Here is an 18,307-nt window from a genome sequence, read left to right on the forward strand (position 1 = left end):
TTGCTTTAATGAAGATCTACACCATAAAAGAAAATGTTCCATGTGTGTCATGGTGAATTCCCATATACACACATATTCTCTTGAAGAAGAAGCATTCTTCCTCAGCTCCTTCAGACTTTCTGCAATACGTACTCCAGGATGATGATCAACCCATAATTAAAGATTTACACAGTGAATTGTTCTGAAAATATGGCCTTAAAACAGTGTAGCACTTACAAGCATACACTCTTAATTTTATATAGAGCTTCAAATAGTTCACAATTCAATCAGTATATTAATCAAATTAAAGAAGTAGTTAATTGATTGGTAGGGGCCAATTTTAATTGGTAGGACAGAGAGTTAAAGGCCAAGGCATTAATTTTTCAAGGGTATTTGTTCCAGAAAATTAAGTGTTTCCTTCCAACAATGAGTGGTGATTTTCATTTATTGAATTTAGTAGCACAAAAAGTACTTGTAACTTTAATTTATATTGAGTTAACCAATTAATAGTCAAGTGAATAATCAGCTAAAATTGGTTAATAACAAGAATGCAGGCACTTGTATTTGTGGAGCTGTTGTTTTTCAAAAAATTAAACCGGTTTTCCTGAGCACTTGATCTAATCAGCTATATGAATAACTGCATTATATTTATTATTATGCGCCAGGGATATATTAATTTTATTTTTTTAAAAAATATGAAAATGTAACAGAGCAATTTATTTTATCAGTTTCAACTGAATATGCAGTCTTCGCCATTAAGTTGTATTATGTCGAAGTATAGCAGTGCCCATTTGCTTCATTCTGCCAGGGTCCTGATGCTGGGTTCATCCTGGGGAATTGTCAGGGGGCTAAGTAAACCACAGTCAGAAGACATTCTTCTAAATACTTTTGGAAACCCTCAAAATAGACATGCAGTTTTCAAATGCTAAGTAACGAGTATAATCACTTAATCTTCTCTTTTGTGGCAGTGCAGCAGTCTGGCACCACAGTCTTACACAATGCTGCTGTTCACCAAAAGAAGATGACATGAAAAACACAACAAATAACTAGGGAATGGTTAGCTGCATTAAAATACACCATCCTTGGCTCAAGTGTGCTTGAGAGCTACTCCAGAAACGTCTGGAGTGCATTCTACCAGCATAGGCTGGTATGCCAGCTGTAGTCCTATCTGAAGAGGACAGACCTTGCCTCAGTTATCCACACACTAGTCACATCCAGGCTGGACTACTGTAATGTGCTTTATGAGGGGCTATTTTTGAAGACAGTTCAGAGACTTCAACTGGTGCAGAATGCAGCCACCCAAGTACTGGTAGGGGTGAGGTGACTTGATCATATAATGCCTATATTATACCAGTTGCACTGGTTACCAGTGTATTTCCAAGCCCAATTCACAGTGCTGGTTTTGACTTTAACACACTAAACTGTTTGGAACCTAGTTACTTGAAGGATCACCTTAACCCATATCAGCCTGCCCTCTTTAAAATGGTGCCCATTTCCATGTGTTTATCTTTAAAATTGAGGTTGCTGTAAGCATTTCTATGGATAATGTAGTGGTTACCCAAAAACTTGACAGGGTGTAGAGAGGGACCCACTCCAGTAATCGGGGCAGAGAATCACCTCAATGAAGCTCCACCCTGAATTTCCTGGCATCCCTTGATTTTTTTAAAAAAATTCTTCCCTTAAACCCATTTCCTGGTAGTTCACTAATGCGAAGGATCAATCTTCCATTCCTTTGATCATGCGAAACTGTGCATCTTCAAGTTCATAAACTACAGATCTGCTGTTCCCTAACTCAAAAGTAAATCCCATTGATTTCAATTGCATTTACATCCCAATCATACTAAAATCCTATGCATGCTTCCCTTTGAGTAGGGTGACCATATGAAAAGGAGGACAGGGCTCCTGTATCTTTAACAGTTATTATTATTATTATTTATATAATAAATAAATTGATTGAGAAGGGAATTGATTGATTGAGAAGGGAATTTCATTTGTATGCATGTCGCACCTGGTGAAATTTCCTCTTCATCACAACAGTTAAAGCTGCAGGAGCTATACTGCAGCTATACTGTGACCAGATTTAAAAGAGGGAAGGGCTCCTGCAGCTTTAACTGTTGTGATGAAGAGGAAATTTCACGAGGTGTGACATTCATACAAATGACACCTGCTGAAATTTCCCTTTCTATGCAACTGTTAAAGATACAGGAGCCCTGTCCTCCTTTCCATATGGTCACCCTACCTTTGAGTAAACCCCATTGAACAGAGAGAGACTTACTTCTGAGTAAACACATATAGAACTGACTTTTAATAGTGTGGTCACTCAGAAGCTTTCTTTTTTAAGTCATAAAACAGCAAACTGGAAAGAAGTGCTCTGCAACCCCATGCTTACTTCTGAGGTCTGACTTCTGTTTACTCAGAAGTAAGTCTCTCTCTGTTCAGTGGGGTTTACTCAAAGGTAAGCCTCCATCTGATTTTACTATGTTCATACTCCAAAGCCTCCAGGCAGGGTGAGGGGAATGGGCGTAGCCTGGGCAACAAGGAATAACCATGGAGGGATGGAGGGCGCAGTGTCCAACTACTACCAACCAATGAGGTACAAAGGAGATCTGGGGGTGTCCATCTCGGAAGAACAGCGATATGCTGGTGCGCACGAGAGGAGAGGTGTACAGATGAATGAAATGTAAAAGTGCAAAGGTGTAAGTTGATCAGGCTTTCACATGCTATGGAAATGAGGGCGGATAACTAGAGCAAATGTGCAGGTGTGATGGAGCTCCATGATACATCGGGGAGGGGGGAGAATGAAGGAGAAAGCAAAGGAAAACCCATTCCACCCCTAGGTAACATTCTTGAGGTATATGGATTAACAAAACACAAATGTTTCTGATCAATAGCAAGTGAGGTGGCATGCAATGAATAATTTGTAATTCAGAGTGAAGAGATTTTTTAAAAAAGACAAAACCAAAACCAAAACCTTAACTCCAATAGCAGGAGTCTGTTGATGATCATGATTTATTTACAGGCAATTTCCTTGCTGTGAACTGCCCAGAGTGCTTGGGCTGGGGGAGGCAGTAAAGAAATGTAATGAATAAATAAATAAATATTCAATAAATAAATTCAATAAACAACAAATGCATTCTTTGGTAGAACAAATGAATACATTTGCCAATGCAAGGACAGGCATTTAAAGAACACACACTCCTCCCCTTTTTTTTTTTAGCTGAACCTGAGACAACAAGTTGTAATGCATTCCCTGCTGGAGATCCTTGGACTGCTATGCAGACTCAGAAAAAGCCGGCCTGCTACAGAATCTGCAAGGTTAGGTTCATAGAAATCAGAACTTATTTGAAACCTTTGTGGATTTCTCCAATATCTGTAGTCTCGGGTCTGTACTTCAGGTAGTGTGTGTGTATATGTGTTTGTGGGGGGGAGAGTCTATTAGATATGGAGTGGGTACTCCCACTGATGACTTTTTAATCAGTGAAATAAAAAGCAAACAACAAAAGAATGGATGTGGAAGAAAAAAACAATATTTCACTGGACTGATTGCAGAGCACCAATACAAGACAGCCTTTTTCTGTCTGCCTTCCATGGGGGAGGGGGCACTGATATGCAAACCGCCCCCCCCCCCAAAAAAAGTTTATCCTTCCATTGCAGCTGAGGATGCCTGCCTATCTTGATGGTTCCCTTCCAGGGTCACATAATACATACTGGGCCTGATCAGACGACACTTCACGACACTCTGTGGTTAGTGAAACTGTGGTTCTCTGGGGTTAGCACTAACCACAAGCTGTGCTGTTGCACACAACACTTTAAGCCATGGTTAGAGCCACTAACCCTGCTGCAGACAGTCCGACTGTGGTTAGTGAGTGAGCAGGGTTTAGCAAAACACATCACACAAGATACCTATTCCCTGTTGCTTAACCAAAAGCCATGACACACAGGGGATCCCTTGCCCCAGGATCTTGCCCTACCCTTTAGGCCCAGTTTTTCCAGAGTCTTGTGATGACTGTGGAACATGTGGCCAGGCATCGCAGTTCATCCCGGCTCCTCGCAATTCATTGCGAGAAGCCGGGACCTGCGCATGCGGCGCAGTGCTCCTCAGGAGCTCTGCACCCATCAGGGTGGGGTGGGGTGGGACGAGTGGAGAAAGTAATTAATTTTTTAAAAAATCACTCACCTTTTGCACATGAGCGTTCGTGCACTGCTGGCCCTTTAACCAAACCCCACAAACACACCAAATGGCGGGCGCAACGCCTCTCTGTCTGACGTTGTCGTGTGCCACGTGTGAACTGAGGGGGAGATCTCATGATGAAAAAGTCACAAGATCTTTCCCCCTCCATCCCGCTAGGCTGCTAGGTCTAGCTAAGGCCTTAACCAGCAGGGTTTAAGGTGTCTTCTGAACAGGCCCACTATAGAGATGTGCACACAAAGACATGATAATCTATCTGTCTATCTATCTATCTATCTATCTATCTATCTATCTATCTATCCAAACAAGAAAAATGTGTACGGATGATGGAAAACAGAACACAACTCTAGGAACACAACCAGAAATGAGTCATGGAATGAGAGAGGATCGCTCATCCCTACCTGGCATCTGTAGCCAGTAGTGTAGTTAGATCATTTTAGACTCTAAGCTGAGTGGTCTTATGGGGACCATGAATGTGCATGGCTTCACTAATGGCAAAATGTGGCAAGCCAACCTCACTGCATTGGAGGCCCTGCTGCTTTTCTGTTGAGTGGGGCTCTAGATCATTGCCTCAGAGTCCTGTGCTTGTGGCACCACGGCCGACATCCATATGAACAGTGCCTCAGTGGAGCCTTCCATATGCTATTAACGTATGGACAATTTCTCAGGAGCTCCTGTTAGTCACAGAGGTGTGATTCACATTCATAACTGATGCAAAGGCAAATAGGACGCATTAAATTTACTTATAAGGATGTGTGGCAGAGTGCAGCACAACAGGGAACTCTACTTCCTCGTGTTGTTTTTCAAGTTTAGTGGAGGTTTGGGCTGTTAATGCATCTTTGACCATGCCATTTTAACATAACATTACGACGTAAACATCCATGGTTTATTTTTTCCATGGAACACCACAGTGCTTCGCCAGGCAAAAAATAGCACCCATGTGATTCCTGTACCAAGACAACATTTATAACCTGGTTTCTGGAAAGTAAAGATAGGACTTTGCTTGAATGCCAAGCAAGGTTTTACATTAGCAGAGAGGCTGCAGAATAACTAGATCATCCCTATTTTAGATCTCACCGAGTAAGCAATCTATGTACATGCCTACGCCTAGGGATGAATGGATCGTGCAAAATCCATTCCATCTTTGTTTTGCAGATTGTCAGGCGCCTTTGATTCCATCACCTGCAGATTGACAGAATTTGATTTTTTTCAGTTTCTGAATTCGTGCAAATGTGTATTTGGACAAATCCTCACTTTTGCAAATGCGTGAATTTTCCCCAAATGTACAAATCTGGTGTGCCTGGGGGAATTGCACACTTTCTGGAGGCTCCCAAAAGTGTGCTTACTATCCCTGCTCCAGTCAGGGCCTTAAAGACTCTCTTAATACAAGGCTACCTTGCATTAAGAGGGCCTTTAAGGTTCCAGTTGGAGCACTGGGAGGCAGGAAAGTGTGCTTTCTGGAGCCATCGGAAAATGTGCATTTTCCCCGGCCATGCAAATAGCAGCCACCATTAATATGTCTGGGGGAATTGTGGACTTTGTGGAGACTCCAGAAAGTGTGAATTTCCCTCTGCTATGTTTATGGCTTCCGCCATTAACACAGCTGGGGAAAAGGGACAAAGGGTTCTGAGCACTCGGCAGAGGCTCACGGGGTGGCAGTGGACAGTGGTGACGTGGGCGCTCACAGGACGACCCCTCCCCACGTTCACTAATCCCTACCTTTGGCATGTCTCCCATGGCAGCCATTTTGTGGTGGTACCCAGGACAGTTTCTCTAATTGTCCATGGACCAAAAGGTTGCCTAACCCTGAGGTAAAGTATACCCACTTATCCCTATGTTAAGTCACTGGCTGGAAATAATTCTTTCTTTGATGTTCTGGTTGTCTGTATACAGATGGAGTTTCATCAATGTGCAAGAATTAAAACAAGTAGCCGTCTACTTGCATCCTGACTAACCCCAGTAAGAACTGACTAGAGTTGGACAACTAACAAATGGAGCAGTATTTAGTTATTTATTCAATTTTATCCCACCTATAAACAAAATGCCCTAGGTGGCATAATTAGTTAGTTAATCAATGATTAGTTAATTGTAGCAATGTATTGCTTTCAGGTAAAATTGTGGTTCATTGTTTCTCAGATAAATGAGTATAACAGTGGTTGCACAAGTGGTGTGAGGAGGAATACAGTGTGCTTTAATTTCCACTGAACAAACCAACATATTAAAAAAAAAGGAGTGTTTTTTTTGTTTTTGTTTTAACTCAGCAAGAATTAACTTGGAAAGGACACATTCTATACACTGATGTGTAATATATGCATAAATCATCTGGAAACTGCTTTGAGTGCAACAGTGGATTAGAGTGGGAAGACATTACATTTTCCATATAAAAGAATTATTGAACTGCAACACCAGATTGGTGCTGTGAATGTTTGATTTGGCTATTAAATCACTTCAATTGAAAGGACGGATGTATAATATTTCAAGCCAAATCTCTAAAGAAACAGACAGACATCCTTGCTATCTTAGAATTTTATCTAGTAGATAAAATATCATCCAATATCAAAAGGGAAAATTTAATCTCTCACTCCTTTTAGCTAAATAAAATCACTTAGCTTGAAGCACCAAAAGTTCACTAGCTTTCTTTACACTGTGGCTTATGAGTGAGTAAGCTTATTAATGTATTGGCCTTTAGAAAAAGAAAAGAAACAACAGGACTGACGATGCAAGCACACGCTTGCTTAGCAATTAAGCTTATTTCCTCTATTTCTGCTAGTGGTCTTAACACAAACCTCAAAACGTATTGTTTAAACAGCCTATACAGCATAATAAGAATACAATCACAGTATATGGTCAAACTATGGCAATCATTTTATTAAATACCAAGCAGAATTGTTAATGTGAGCTTTGTGAAGCCTTTTGTAAATAGTGATGAGGAAATAGAGCTGAGCAAACTGTGAATTCTGTACCTTATGCTGGTTATATGCTGCTTTTCAAGCTGTTTCATCGTCTGTTTTAGGTAGGGTGACCATATGAAAAGGAGAACGGGGCTCCTATATCTTTAGTAGTTGTATAGAAAAGGGAATTTCAGGAGATGTCATTTGTATGCATGCAGCACCTGGTGAAATTCCCTCTTCATCACAACAGTTAAAGCTGCAGGAGCCCTGCCCTTGTTTGTATCTGGTCATTCTAGTATAGCTCCTGCAGCTTTAACAGCTGTGATGAAGAGGGGATTTCCCCAGGTGCTGCAAGCATACAAATGACACCTGTTGAAATTCCTTTTTCTATACAACTGTTAAAGATACAGGAGTCCTCTCCTCCTTTTCATTTAATCACCCTAAAATATTCTTGAAGAACAGCATATAACCAGCATAAGTTACAGAATTCACATTTTGCTCTGAAGTGGGTTCAATGGAATCCTATACAAGTCTGCTCAGAAGTAATTGCCATTACAATCAATGGGACTTCCTCACAAGCATGTAGGAAATTGAAGTCCATGGAACCTGCTTATTTCCCTGATTGAAATGGTGAGCTGTGGCTTAGAGCTGAGTTGAATTTTTTTAGAATACCTTTTTTTGCCTGAGAAAATTTCTGGGATTTTTTTCCACACTGCTCTATTAGGGATGGGGGGAATGACCACATTGTAGAATTTTTGCCAAATATTCACCCCACCATCTTTTTTGTTTTGGTTTTGGGATAGTGTCTACATTGTCTCCTATAATGCTCTGGAACAACAATAGCGGTGTTAATGGCATTGCTAATGGTGAGACCTACCCCTGAGAAGCTAATAGTGAGACCTTCCCCTGGAGAAATTACCTGAAATCCCCCCCCCCATTTCTCTGCCCACAAATACGACAGAGGATTTTGAGAATGTCTACTGTACATGAACTACATCTGCAGGTGGCACAATCTAAGAATGTGCTAATGCATTTAATTATCACTCTTCATTGCCTCTTGCCTCCTTTAGTTCTCTTCCCAAAGTCATACTTTACATTATATACTCTAAGGGCAGAGACCTGTCCTTCTTGTTTTATGCTGCCCTGTGGACAGTTTTGTGTTCATCAATGGCACTGCATTAAAATGTGATAGTAATAATGAGTCGGGAATTTAGGGATGGATGAGAATTTTATTTCACCTTGGTTCTGATAAGCATTTGGCAATGTGTTCATATTTGGGACAAGAAGAACTCTAATTTTTTTAATTCTCAGGTTGGATTATGAAGAATTTTGTAAATTTTGAATTATTTTTTTAATCAAAAATGAATTTAAACTAAATTCTCTGCTGCACCAGCCAAATTCAATAAGAACAGCTATTCCCAGCCTGGAGAGAACCATGGTGGAAACCCTAATTAAGCACTAAGACACAGGTATTAAATACACAGGTATTCAAACCAGTGCTGCGCTGAATCCTGCCCTTAAGAAAGAAACATTGTTTTTTCTGCCTCTTTCACAGGGAGGGGTGGAATTTGGAGAATTTTCTCCTCAGGGAGGGCCAAGGATTCCATATACCTTTTTCAAGTGTAGCCAAGTGCTGAAGGGGCTTCTTCCATTTTTTTAGTTTTTTTTCAACAAACCCACCCACCCCTTCCCTCAGCATTTGGCAGAGTCTAGCCATTCTTAGTGCTTGCCTATTGCAGACCATGTGACTTCACCCTCTCCAATAAGTTCTCGGGAAGAACTTCTGGGCTCCTGATAATGCTGAGGGTGTTTTAAAATATATATATAAAGAAGAAAGACCCCTCAACAACTGGCTACATTTACAAAGATATATGGAAACCCTGTCCCATTCCCAAGGAGAAAATTCTACAAAATTCTACAAATTCCTCTTTTGCCCCAGGTTTCATTCCCCCCACCTCCTGGCCACCCCATGAAATGCTGAAAATGGAATGGTAGAAATTTTCAGCCCAGTACTAATTCAAACCAGACTTTTGAGAGCTCAGCATGCAAAGCCTTGCCTGGATGGACAAATCTGTCAGGCTTGTTTCCCCCCCCCCTCCAGTCAATAAAACACACACACACACACCTTCTTTGTGTTCCAAATGTGGAGAACTTTGCAAATGTTGGTCTTATAAGAATATGTTAGTGTAATGCTTATTATTCAAGATCTACCAGACTGACTTTGCTCATTTTTTTTTTAAAAAAAGCCCTGAACCTTGAGCAGTGAAGAAGGTATGCAGAAATGTTGGGAAGTTTGAAAAAGTTCACAGCTTGAGCTTTTAATAGCCAAACAGTATGGTTCTTTGCTCCAGGCTAAACAGTCTTCTATTGCTCTATGGTTTAGTACTGGTTTATTTGCTTCCCGCCAAACAGTGCCTGTAACGCGCTTTATGTGGGGCTACTGATGGTGACCATAAGAAATACAGCATGTTTCGTGACTCAAACCAGATCACAAACTATTATCATTTTGATTGGCTGGCCCACTGGCCCAGGCACCATAGAATGCCTGCTTTGCAGATGACAACAATTGTCATACTGTGGGTTTCTAGCTTCTCCTATCTTAAATTAGAAAATAATTACAACTCATTGATTAGCTATCCAAACTAAACAAAAAGTATCAAGTAAAATACCATGAGCTGATTCCCTATTTAAAGTATCCAATTAGGTCGCTGTGGCAATTTATTACTAAACTTGTTGGCCATAGATTATTTGAATAGCGCTATAAAAAGCAAATGCTGCTAATCTTTCTCTCATAAATTAAATCTATTGGGCATCAGAAAGTTAAGCGTGCTTAAGCTCGTTAAAATTAATGGCACCTATGTGTTTGAAGCTGGGTCCACACACTCAGCAAAAGGAAGGGAGAAGGAGATGCTGGAATGGACTGCATCATTTCAGACATATGAGGGATAGCAATGTTGAATACATTAAGAAAAAATCCCAGCAAACGGAACAGTAACTCATCAAGGAGAATGCTTTCAGTCCTTCAGTCTTCTGGGCTGGGTTTCTATTTGGAGGGAGTAGTGGAAAATGTCATCCCGCACCTCCATTCCAAAGTGGTGGTAGATTCCACTTATTCTCATTTGCCTCCACATTCTTCTACATATCTAAACCAGGTTTTAATGGCCTGTATTGCATGTAACAATATCATGATCCAGGCAGCATGCACCAACATGTTGCATTATTGCTCCTACTATAAGTGAAAGAACCTAAAGAAACCACACCTTCTGTTTGTGGTTTCCTTACCATGAAATGCAATCTGGGAGCTCTGGTTTGTATCTCACCTGACAAGCCAGAGTCATAAGGCAAGTAAAAACAACAACAACAACAACAACAACAACAACAACAACAACAACATCTTATGACTCTGGTTGTCAGGAGAGAAATAAACTAGAGTTCATGATAAACAAGCTATCGATGGAAGGTCCAAGGTTTGTTTAGCTGCTCCTGTATGCAGAATGCTACCTCATTCATGATAAGCCAGAATTGTTCAGAGTTCTTTAGAATTCTTTAAAATTCTGTCTTGTATCATGTCCCATTTTGTATTTAAATGCTCAATACGTCAGCTGGTGAAAAATGCAACAGCCTAAGAGTTGTCTAGGTCCTGTTTCTTGGAGCTTATTACTCTTTTGGAGTATATCTTTCAATTTCTACTGACTGCCATTTCATTTGAGGGCATAATTTAAATTATTTATTTATTTAAAACATTTATATCCCGTCCTATATCAATAAGATCTCAGGGCAGCATACAGTTGTATCAAAAAGGGAATCTGTTTAAAAAAGGGAATTGTTGGTTGGTTGGGAGGGAGGCTGAGATGCCTTGACCACAGGGAGGGAGCATATAGCCCTTTGTATAGGTTCAGGTGAAGCAAATGTTTATTTAGAAGTGAAAGAAGTAGATCTGGTGATGCACTTTCAGATTATGGTAACTCCTGAACAGGGGGAGTGAATAGTTAATTTGAGTATTGAGGAAATATTGTTGTTTTAACAGAGGAATAATGGTGTGAAGTGTCAGAAGGAAACAAATTCCAAATTTCCCTGAAAGGCTAACCTCCTGGATGGGTTGGTTGCTCTGGGAAAAAATACTGTATAGCACCCTGATGAAACTCCTATGTTAGTCCTCAGCTAGATGAGGCAGGTAGTACGCAACAATCTCATGATTTTATGATTGTGAAACCATTGCCCTGGTCTACACGCAGTGCACAACATCATGGCCATCATTTTGAATTTATTTTTTTAAATGAGCAGGAATGGACGAGCACTCGTGCGAAAACTGTGAGTATTTTTTAAAGAACAATAACCTTGCCCAACCCACACCTTGATGGGTGCCCGGTTCCGGGCTCCTTGCAATTACTAGCAAGGAGCCAAGACAATCCACGATGCCCAGCCACACGTTCCGTGGCCTTGGAATCAGCCTGGGACCATGGAAAAAGTGGGCTAGAAGGGGAGGGCAAAATCCTGGGGAAATGGAGGGATCACCCCTCCCTGCTCCCGGGATGCCCTGTGCATCATGTGAACACACAGGGACGATCCCAGGGCGATCCCCAGGATATTGCCCCATCTAGCTTTAGCCCTAGTTTAGTTTAAGTTGACGCACATTCAGGCTCAGGACAAGATAATATGACATTTTTAAATATATATAACAAATCTTGTTTTCTTTTTTGGGGAAAGAGGAGGTTGTATCCATCACAGCAGAGGGCTTTGTTTATAATGGAGCCAATTTCCACCTAGATGCTGGCACTACTAACCTTCTTCCATCTAGATATATAAGAGAAAATTTTCAGCCTCCTCCTGATCTCCAAAATGGCTAAAAAGAAACAACAGAAAGGGGGGGCGGGGAGCAACATTTTTAGACCTGAATATATTTTCTTGGAATATCTCTGGATGAGATGGTAAGTTAGCAGACAAGGGGTTTGTTAGCTTTTTTAGAACAGTTTCCTGTATTTGTCCTCCAAGATACATGGGTAGAGGATGTTTCTAGTCTGCATCTTCATGGTTTAAAGATTTATGCACCATCACAACAAGATACCAAGGCACATCTAGGGTGGACCATATTAAACCAGCTTTAAAATCACTACTCCGGCTGCCAATTAATTTCTGGGTGAAGTATAAAGTGTTGGTTATTACCTTTAAAGCCCTATATGGTTTCAGTCCACGTTACCTGCGGGATCACCTCCTGTACAATCCGCCCTGCACACTCAGGTCCTCTGGGAAGAATTTACTCCAGTTGACAAAAACAAGGCTGACAACTATTACCCAGAATAGCCTGCCGGGAGAGATCGTCAACTTAAGAGTCTTCCGTAATTTAAGAAAGCCATAAAAACTAGGGGTGTGCACGGACCCCCCGCTCTGCTTCCATTCCAGAGCCGCGATTTGCGGATCGGGCCGCTTCGCTCCGCCCCCACTCTGCCTATGTCCGCTCTGCTCCACTGCGGAGCTCCGGATCCAGATCGGAGCTCCGTTTTCTAGGCATGTGCTCCGCTCCGATTAGGAGCGGAGAAGCAGTAGCGAATTGGCCTGCTCCGCCTTACCCAGAGGCGGAGTAGAAGCGGACCGCGGACCCCTAGATGCAAGGCGAAGAGAAGCGGCCATTTTTCGGAGCTCCTCTTTCAGGCGGACCGCTCCGATCGCCATCTTGAAAACATTTCGCCATAGGATTGCATTGCGGGAAATAATCGCGGATAACTGGGTTGTTTTTGAAGCTATCGTTCTGAAAATTCTTGTGCTCAGAGAGTCGTAGATGGGGGTCATTTTGAGACTACTCTCACCTCTCTGCGTTGTGCGGGTCACGTGCTAGAATTTTTTAAAAATCGGGTAAACAAACGGACAGCGCGGGTCAAACGGCAGTTTTCGCCCATAGGATTGCATTGAGGAAAAGAATTGGGGATAACTGGGTTAGTTTTTAAGCTATCGTTCTGAAAATTCTTGTGCACAGAGAGTCGTAGATGAGGGTCATTTTGAGACTACTCTCACCTCTCTGTGTGGTGCGGGTCGCGCGCTAGAATTTTTTTAAAAATCTGCAGGAAAAATACCTTTTTCAAAGGGCTGAGGGGCAGAGTCAGCTCCCGGTCATGATGATCCCAAAGTTGGAGGAGGGCATAGGCAAAACAGGTAACTTGGGATTCTGGGAAACTTGTCTTTCTTAATCTGAACGGACTTTTCCCAGTGTTTTTTAACACAGTGGCCCCACCAAATGCACAAACACAACCTGAAATCATATACTAAGCCAAGAATAAGAGATAGAAACACAGCACTGCTACCCACCCTAACTTTGGGGAACAACTGAAAAGATGTGGTGCAAGGGGATGAGCTCCCCTAGGGCATCTCATTGTGGACGTGCCCCCACTCTCTCCTGTACTGGAAGGCCATCAGAGCCTTCCAAAGAGAGTAAAACGGTGGAGCAATGCCTATCATGAGTCGAAGTGAGCGTTTACTTCTTAGTGGTGGAGCGATGCCTATTATGAGTTGCAGTGAGTGTTTACTTCTCAGAGCTCTCATGGTGAAGCAATGGCTTTCATGAGTTGAACTGGCAGCTGCTTCCCCCTCCCCCGGGCACGTCCCCCTATTGCTGGTAAAAGACAGATATAGGCTTTTTAAAAAAGTTCTTCTTGTTGTTTATTCAGCAACACTGCTGCTTTTAATTCCACCCCTCCTTTGTTTATTTATTGATTTATTCCATTTTATATGCATTACTGGCTTATCCTTGGCTCACTTCCTTATGCCCCCAGAAATGCCAGCTGCATGCCTGCCTGCCTTCCCTCCCTCCTCCCCTGCCCACCTCGCAGGGATGTTGTGTGTGTGTGGCTTTGACTCAGGGGAGAAGTCCTTCCTGCGCTCACTTGGAGTTTTGGAAGATCCAAATTTTGCAGGTTTAAGCAACGCCAAAAAACAGGGGATGATGGGACTGCCTTGAGTCTCGGCGTGCGTATGTATCCCCGGATAAGCTTTCATGGTGGCGAGTTTGAGGTTTCTAACGTGCAAATTGACGGAGCTATGGAAAGGGGTGTGAATGGGGTGCCCGATTTTCATAAATTCCCCAAAAATCAGGGGATGATGGGATTGCCTTGAAACTTGGCGTGCGTGTGTATACCCCCATGAGGTGTCATGGTGCCAAACATGAGGTTTCTAACTTGAACAGAAAAAAAGTTGTATAATTTTTTAGCTTTCAATGCAACCCTATGGGGGGGGGAAAACGGAGCTCCGATCCAGATCCGGAGCTCTGAGCGGAGCGGAGTGGAAGTGGGTGGAGCGGGGGCAGGGCTTAAACCTTTTAACTCACCCCAAATCAAGTCCCGTTTTACAACTATGTCAATTTGCACATCAGAAACCTCACCTTCAGTACCACTACAGCTAATCCATGTGTCCACATGGACGCCAAGTTTCAAGCCAATCCCATCATCCCCTGATTTTTGGAGAATTTTTGAAAATCAGGCACCCCATTCACACCCTTTTCCATAGCTCCGTCAATTTGCACATTAGAAACCTCAAACTCGCCACCATGAAAGCTTATCCAGGGATACACATGCACGCCAAGACTCAAGGCAATCCCATCATCCCCTGATTTTTGGCGGGGCTCTAACCTTTTAACACCCCAAATCAAGTCCCATTTTACAACTACATCAATTTGCATGTCAGAAACCTCACCTTTGGTCCCATGACAGCTTACCCATTTGTCCACATGGACGCCAAGTTTCAAGCCAATCCCATCATCCCCGGATTTTTGGGGAATTTATGAAAGTTGGACACCCCAGTATCTCAGGGATTTAAAGCTGCAGACAGCTCAATGGGCCCATTTCAAAGGAAATCCTAAGATGCCATGAATTGGGGAGTAGAGATAAACCTAAATATGAATCTTCTTCCACACTTGAAAAATTGATTTGGAACTTGAGCACAGGAAGGACTTCTCCCCTGAGTCAAAGCAAGACACACAAAAACCATCCCTGCGAGGTGGGCAGGGGAGGAGGGAGGGAAGGCAGGCAGGCAGCAGACATTTCTGGGGGCACAAGGAAGTGAGCCAAGGATAGTTTCAAAGCCAGTAATGCATATAAAATGGAATAAATAAATAAATAAATAAATAAAGGAGGGGTGGAATTAAAAGCAGCAGTGTTGCTGAATAAACAACAAGAAGATTTTTTTAAAAAAAGGCTATATCTGTCTTTTACCAGTAAGAGGGGAGTGGACGTGCCCAATAGAAGGGGGAATCATCTGCCAATTTGACTGGTCCTGTCTAGGTACCAGTCTTTAAGAAGCAAAAGCTCACTTCAACTCATGATAGGCATTCTCTCCAGTGATTTACCTTTGGAGGGCTCTGATGGCCCTCCAAGGACAGGAGAGTGCACAGGGCATGTCCATGCCCTAGGGGAGCTCATCCCCTTGCACCACATCTATTCAGTTGTTCCCCAAAGTTAGGGTGGGTAGCAGTGCTGTGTTTTTTCTATCTCTTATTATTGGCTTAGTATAAGATTTCAGGTTGTGTTTGTGCATTTGGTGGGGCTACTGTTTTAAAAAACACTGGGAAAAGTCCGTTCAGACTAAGAAAGAGAAGTTCCCAGAATCCCAAGTTACCCGTTTTGCCTATCCCCTCCTCCAACTTTGGTATCATGTGATCATGACCGGGAGTTGACTCTGCCCCTCAGCCCTTCGAAAAAGGTACATTTTCCCGCTGTTTTACCCGAGTTTTCCAAAAATTCTAGCAAGCAAACCGCAGCACGCAGAGAGTTGAGAGTAGGCTCAAAATGACCCCCAGCCATGACTCTCCAAGCACAAGAAGTTTCAGAAAGATAGCTTAAAAAACAACACAGTTATCCCCTATTCTTTTCCGCAATGCAATCCTATGGGTGAAATTTTTCAAAATGGCGATCGGATCGGTCCGCGAAAAGAGAAGCGCTCCGCGTATGGGCGCTTCTCTTCGGCGTGCTTCTACGGGTCCCCGGTCTGCTTCTACTTCGCCTCTGGGCAAGGCGGAGCAGGCCAATTCGCTTCTGATTCTCCGCTTCTAATCGGAGCGGAGCACATCCCTAATAAAGACTGATCTCTTCTGGCAGGCCTACTCAGTTGAATTTTAAGATGGCTTTTAATAATGTGCTGCTTTTGAATAATGTATTAACTTTATATGTTTTAATCAATTGTATGTATTTTATGGTGTTTGCATTTGTGTTGTACCCCGTCTCGATCCAGAGGGAGCGGAGGGTAACAAATAAATGTATTATTATTATTATTATTATTATTATTGGCCAGTTTGGGGCTTGCTGTATTTTCACAGTGTCCCCGACTTGGCTTGCATTTGTGAGCCAAGTTGCCAGTTTTCTCAGACATCTGGGAACATTCAGGGTTGTTTTTTAAAAAAGATTGTATAAATAGAGAATGCAGCTTTCATTCATTGGATAGGTATTTTTAGGGTAAGAAATATAGCAATGGTGAGAATCATATATGCTGATTTTCAAAGGTTTTTTGTTGTTAATTTTGAATGGTGATTTGAAACAATCATTATGTAAGGCCTTATTGAAAATGAAGGAGTGTTTATTAGACAAAGGTGGATTGACTTGGGTTTGGCCAAAAGGCAAAAGAATGATGTAAAACTTTAGGAGATGGTCCATTCAGGTTTATACAAGTCCAAGCTTTATCTAGAAGTAGTGGATACTGGTGCTCCAATTTCAGTGGGGCTGTGAATCCTTCCAGGTTTCAGTCAGAACCAGCTAGAACTCTGAAGGAACTATCCAAGGCGTTGAAACTATTTTGTGGCATATAGTTCAGCATCCTGGACAGCTCCTTTAGAGTTCTGGTTGGTTCTGACTGAAACCTAGAATGAATTCACAGCCCCACTGAAATTAGAGCCACTAGTCTCCACTGTCTAGAAGCTCAAATCCGCTCCCTTAATTGTGAGAACACCTTCTAAAGAACACCTTCTAATTTTGAGAACACCATTTCTGCTGGGTAGGGTTCATTTAGGAAGAACCTTCCTGACTGGGATGCCTGTCTCTTCACAGGAGATTATCTGTTTACCTTCAGGAGTTGACTTTCGTTGCCCTTATAATGGCCTCTAACACCCTTTGTTTTCAAAGAATGCCCTCCACATATTTGGAAGGAAAACATAAACGGATCCTCTGTGCACACCAGCTATGTATCTGTGGCACTGGGGGAAATAGAAGATGCAGTGTGTTGCTTGTCACATTGTTCCCCTGTATAATGAACCCAGGGCTCTCTTTCCGGGGTACCTTTTGAAAATAATATCTAGATGGCCTCCGGCTGGCATTACCTGTGTTGACTTATTGGCAGGTAATAGCAATTCCATCACAAACAAGGTCACTACCTTAGCAGTAGCAAGACAGAAAATTTGTCATAATTTTTTTTAAGCTGTCTGCAGCGGACATAAAGGAGATGATCTGTTATAGACCATTTGTAAATGTTTGTCACTATTTGGTTTGCTTTTATTGGTATTTTGTATTCTCCATTGCTATACTTTATATAGTATTGTATTTTGTAATGGCCTTTGCGCCACAGAGAAATAAATTTCATTCATTCATTCAATAGGTAGTTATTATCCAAAAAGCACTAAATTGTTAGGGAACCAGGCTATTTGAAGGTCCACTTTCACTTTTATTTAATTTATTTAGGGTGTTTATATCAGCCACCTAATAACATTGTTTGCTGCTTACAAAGATACTAATACTGTGCAATATTTTAAATTATCATAAAAACAATACAGCATAAACATTTCCAGAAGACAGAGACCTAAAATTAAATTCATGGCAGAACAAAACAATACACAATACAAAAACAGTGGGGTACAAAGTCTGATTTTTAAAAGACCACAGATTTAAGACGCTTGTGAGAAAAGAAGGTCTTCAACAGGCACTGAAAAGGCTATAGAAAAGATGCCAAGCTATCAACTCTGGGGAGGCTATTCCATAGCCAGGATGCCATCACCAAAAAGTCCATCTCCCTAGCGGCCATCCACACTTGGAGCACGGCCTCTAAGAAGGATTGTAAGGTTCAGGTAAATATATACAGGAGGCGGTGAACTTTCAGGTAACCTGGCCTCAAGCTGTTAAAGGCTTTAAGGCAGCCTTCGTAATCTGATACCCTCCAGATGTTTTGGACTTCAACTCCAATCAGCCCCAGCCAGCCTGGGCAATGGTCAGGAATGTGGGACATTGTAGTCCAAAACATCTGGAGACACTAAGGCCTTAGCTAGACCTAAGGTTTATCCCGG

The sequence above is a fragment of the Elgaria multicarinata genome, chromosome 8 (assembly GCF_023053635.1).
Source record: "Elgaria multicarinata webbii isolate HBS135686 ecotype San Diego chromosome 8, rElgMul1.1.pri, whole genome shotgun sequence".
Taxonomy (NCBI): Eukaryota; Metazoa; Chordata; class Lepidosauria; order Squamata; family Anguidae; genus Elgaria; species Elgaria multicarinata.